A 5,593-nucleotide genomic window follows, 5' to 3' on the forward strand; every position below is an offset into this window, starting at 1 on the left:
AAGGATAAGCCTGGATCTGGATAAGCCTCCATCTGGCCATCATGAGGAAGACAAAGAGTTAGGAACTGAAGTAGGGAGAGTTTCTCCCTCAACTATGTGAGAAACTTACAAAATATAGAAAAACGGTACCCTGTTTGTTACAGCATTATTTGGAATTGAAGAAAACTAGAAATGACCCAAATGTCCATCAATAGAAGACTAATTGAATGAATTATTGGTACATTCATACAATGTGTATGAATATAGTTACTAAGAGAAATGAACATCTCTATATATTGCTATGGAATTTGAAAACAAAGGTGGGGGGCTGGGGACATGTCTTAGTAGGTAAAGTGCTAGCTGAACAAGTGTGGAGATCTGAATTTTATCTCTAAATAGTTACATAAAAAGCTGGGCACCATGATAAGAACCTGTAATCCCAGTGTTGGGGAGGCTGAGAAAGGTAAGCCCTTAGAAATTTGCTGGACAGATTGCCTAACTGAATTGGTGAGCTTCAGGATCAAAAAATAAGGGGGAGAATGTTTGATGAAGGTGTCTGATGTCAAACTCTGGTCTCCACACATATGTGCACACATTGCACATGCACCTGCATGCATTTGCGCACACACAAATATGTGCATATCCCCAAAGGGGTAGGTGAATTATAGTATGTGAAATATGCTATAATATAAAGTATAAATAAAAGTATAAATGCTAGCAAAAATTTTAAAGGGAAAAACAAAAACAAACTTTTATATACTTTTGTTCTTTCTTGTTTTCGTCTTTTTTTCTCTTTCCTTTCTTTCTCTCTTTTTCTCTTTCCTTTCTTTCTCTCTTTTTTCTTTTGCTCTTTCCTTCCCTCCCTCCCTCCCTCCTTTCCTTCCTTCCTTTCTTTCTGCTGCCCATTTGTGTATGAGTATGGTCTGGCGCACAGGAAACATACCAGTGGCCACACCCCTAAAGAAGACTGATTCTCCCTTCCCCAGCAGTTATCAACTGCCAATAGTGCCTTAGTTAGCGACAGTTCTGACTGACTTGATCTTGTGCAGGTAACCACAGTTGCTGTGAGTTCATGAGTACAACAGCCATGTCATGTCAAGAATACACTTCAAAACACTCTTCCCCATTCTTCAACTCTTAAATTCTTTCTACCCCCCCCCATGTTCCCTGAACCTAGGTGGTGAAAAATAAACTTCAGTCAAGTAAAAATTTAGTTACTAATAGAAAGATAAGGGATAAGACTGTGATTAAAATTATGCTTCTTTAGATATTTCTTGTTTGGTAGATTTGAGTTCAAGCTTAAGTGGCTGCAAAATATAAACAGATTTCCTCAAACAAGACAAACGCACCCTGAAAGTGTTTAGTAAAGGTATTTCTGGAGTAGTATTGATGTTGTCATTATGAGGCCATTCTGTATATATTCTGTGAGAAAGCAAATGAGCAATTGTCTTGTCATGCATATGAATGCAAGAGTAAAACTATGTGAATATCCATCTGGCATGATTCCAAATAGGAAGCACCAGCAAGGAACTTGAATGGTTTCTTACAAAAGCAAATACCCTGCTTCCAAACAAAACAAACACAGCCCAAACTCTCCTTATCCACAGAAAACCAGAGAAACAATGAAATCCACCAAGGAGGAGCACACTAATGAATGAACAGGTCTAGGTGGGATCAAGTGCTGCTGTCCTGTCTCCAGGAATGGCAGGACAGTCACTATATGCTTCTGACAAAAAGATAAATGGCACTGGTCAAATTATCTGCCCAGATGCTAGAGCACACTGTCACTTCATAGAAAGTAGGACAGACAGGGACATTTTCATGGATTTGAAATTGTAAAAATCCTCTCTGGGGCGCTGAGGAGGTGGCTTAATGGCTAATAGCATGTATTTCTTTTGCAGAGACTCCAAATTCAGCACACAACATCCATGTCAGCTCATAGCTGCCTGTAATTCCAGCTCCAGAAGCTCAAATGCCTCTGGCCTCCAAGGATACCCGACTGATGTATACATGCCCATACAAACACACACATACACATAATTAAAAATAATAAAATAAATCTTCAAAAAAATTCTACTCTGGAAAACTACATGAAAAATGCCCTAGTTTTCTCAATCATTAAATCAGAAGAGAAAATGATGAGGAAACCCCCCTATATATTTCAAGGACTTAAAATAAATATCAATTTCCAATATGAAGCATATTTAGATACTGAATTGAGTAAGTTACTTGTTTAGAACATGAGATTACTCGGGAAAATGGACACTGACTATTGTTTGATATTAAAGAATCAATGCTGCTGGGCATGGTTCAAGCTTATAATTTCAGAATTTGGTGGGGTAGGAGGCTGAAACAGGAGGTTCATGGATTTGAGGCCAGCCTTGGCTACATATGAGACTCTGTCTGAAAACAAAACAAAATACAAAAGCAAATGAACAACACAAATCTCCAAAAATGAACAAAACAATCTCAATGTAAAATAAAGAAAAAGAATGAATAGTAATTAACATAATATTCTAGTTAAAGATGGAGGCTATTACAGTGTTCTATAACTGGTCACACATAGAGAATATGTGTCTGAGAGATGCTCAGCCCTAAGTGACACATCTACAGTGGAACTTCTATACTTAAGGTTCACAGAACATAGCAGAACAGGGGTTAGAGAGACTGCTAATGCATCTCTCCCCAGCAAAGCTTCCTCACGCAGCAGAGTGTGATACACACAGAAGGCCACAACTGGCCAAAGTGTAGAGAATAAGAAACTGCAGAGTGCGTGTCCCTGGATAAGACTCCTATATTAAACCTCAACAACTCAAGGTTCAGGAACCATTGTGGAAGACGGGGTGGAAAGATTATAAGAGCCAGGGTTGATGCATGAACATAAGGAAACAGGCTTCCAGACCTCTGGGAACTTGCTCATGTGAACTTGCAGCAATGGTGACAACATGCACAAGACCCATGCCAACTCAATCAGACAAAAACCCAGCACAGACCTGGAGCATGGTCAAGAAACCCCAATCTTAGCTGAGGAACTACTGGCAACTAATTACTGTGGGGTGAAGGAGATATGATCTTCTTTGAAGGAGTGACTCTAGATAGACTCCAGTGAATGAACTTGTACTAAGGAACATCTAGGTAAAAAACTTGACTTGATAGGCCCTAATATATTTGGCAAAATACACAAAATCCTGTGGGGGGGGCAATGTGAGGGGTGTGGATGGGGGAGGTAACAATTATTGTATGAAATATGCAAAAATTCAATAAAAATATACATGAAAAATATTCTAGTTAAAAACCACAGTAATGGTCTTGAAAGCATATTTTAAGAAACTGTACTTGATTTGAGAGCTACATATTAAACTATTTACAGGTGACATGATGTGAAGATGGGGATTTGCCTCAAAATTATCTGGAGCTGGGAGATTGGATAACTTGGAAATGAGACACGATTGGCCATGAATTGAAAATCAGTGAGGCTAAGTGATGGACTTATGAGGACCCATAGTCATCTCTCTCCTTTTGCATATGATTAATAATGTTCATCATAGAAGGTGAATTACAAAGTGAGGCAGGCAGCCTATTGAACATGGGGCTCACACTCTGATTTCACTTAGGCTTGGTCTATGTTTATGACCTGTCATCTGGTTCCCGTTTCCTTAGATACCAATAAATATTATTATAAAAAGAAAAATGACTTTGCTGAGATACTTTTTCCAAATGCTCCCCTAATGTAAAAAAAGTCGGGGTTTGCCAAACCTGTGAAATTGAGACAGGCGTAAGGAGCCTCATGTGGTTGCTGACTTGCTCTTTCAGGCCCTGTGCCTGCCATTCGGTCTCTGACACTGATACCTAGCAGCCATCTGTGGCTCTGGCTTGGAAATGATGTGGCATCTGCAAAGAAGGGAACTCCAGCATCAGGGCAGCATCAGTTGCCCAAAGTAAGCAGGAAACTAGCAGCATCTAGCAGCAGAATAAGGGAGACACATTTTAAAATCTGGGACCATGTATTTTTTTTTTCAAGGCCGTTAGGAACCTCATGTTTTGTCCATCCAAATCACATATATGGAAGATGAGGAAATGGGAGCTTGAAGAAATGAAGCGATTTGGCCAAGGTTGTACAACTCAGGGCAGAGATGGGGAACAGAAGCATATTTCACTGATTTCCAGAGTCCAGAGCTCTTTCCTCCAATTTTATCTGCGGTGGTATAACTGTCACAGAAGAAATGAAGAGATTCAATAGAGACTCTTGTCCCTCCCTTTGGCCATCAGACATTTGAAGCTATGATCCCCCAGGGATGGCATTTCCCCAGGAATCTCATACTGACAGAAAGAGAAGACTCTAGCCTAGTGCCAACCAGAGGAAGAGCTTGTATCTCAGAAAGCAGTTTCACAAGGCTCTGACAGCTTGTCAGACCATTTAGCAGGAGAGACTGGAGCCAGACAATAATGGGTTAAAGATGGGTTGGGCCACTTCTACCTGGTCCTGCATACCTTTGCCTTCTATTTAAATCCACAGCACACGTTAGGGTCTCAAAGTTGGACTGTGGTTGGAACAGGAGAGTTTGTCACTGGACTTCTTTGCTTCTCTTTCCAGTGTAACCACATTGAACAAATCTCCTTTTTCTGCTTTTCTGATTACTTGTTTAATTGACCTGTTGAGGACAGATGATTGAGCCCAAGCTCTGACCCTAACAATTCTGGTAACCGTGTCACCTTGATTATCTTCTTTACTCTTAATATAAACTTTCTATAATATATGCCATTAATTATCTGGAGCCACAGGCTACTGAGATTCGGGCCTTTATATTCTTCAATACAGAAGAGAAAGGCTAGTGAGGAGTGCATTGGTGTTGGGGGAAGTGGCATCACTTTACAGCAGTTGGCATAATTGCCCAGAAGTTATGACTCATGGTTGGTAGTGAAGAAAGTTGTATGAATCCATGCTTGCCAAACCCAGGAAGGCGGAGATAGGACAAGTAGGTTGTAGCTCCAGATGGTCTGAGTTCAAATTCATACTCTGTCACTTCCTAGCTCTGTGACCTTGGACCAGTGTCAGTCTCTCTGTACTTCATCTATTAAATGAGGCAAGAAATAGCACCCACATTACAGTCTTGTTGTGAAGATTTATTGAGCTCATAATATAAGTAAATTCCTCAGACCAAAAGCTACATCAATACTCATTGTCTGACTTCAGAGAGGAGTCACGGTGCCAGCAGCTACCACTACTATGAAATAGGATCTCGGAAACTTCAAATAGGTTCTGCATGTGAGGTATGATTTCAGGGTTTTAAAATCTCCTTTGTTCCAGGGCTGACTCAGTGTCTGAACATGTCTGCTTTCGATTGTGATTTTTAAAGACTGTGCTACAATCAAATGTGTTGATCTAGAAGTAGCAAATAATCATGGAAGTCATTCGGTTCTCATTTCCAATTTATTTATCATTAAGAGAACTAGTTTAGGCAAGCCTTTGTGGTGAGACTCACAGGTCTGGTGTCTCCAAAGCAAATGTAGACCTCACTGGTGTCCACAGTCATGAAGATGGCATGAGGATGCAGCCTTCATTGGCTTGACGGTTCTTCCTTCTCATCTCCCTATTGTTCTGCCACTGCCCCTG

This window comes from Nannospalax galili, unplaced genomic scaffold, assembly GCF_000622305.1.
Source record: "Nannospalax galili isolate Female #2095 unplaced genomic scaffold, S.galili_v1.0 scaffold339, whole genome shotgun sequence".
In the NCBI taxonomy this organism is placed as follows: Eukaryota; Metazoa; Chordata; class Mammalia; order Rodentia; family Spalacidae; genus Nannospalax; species Nannospalax galili.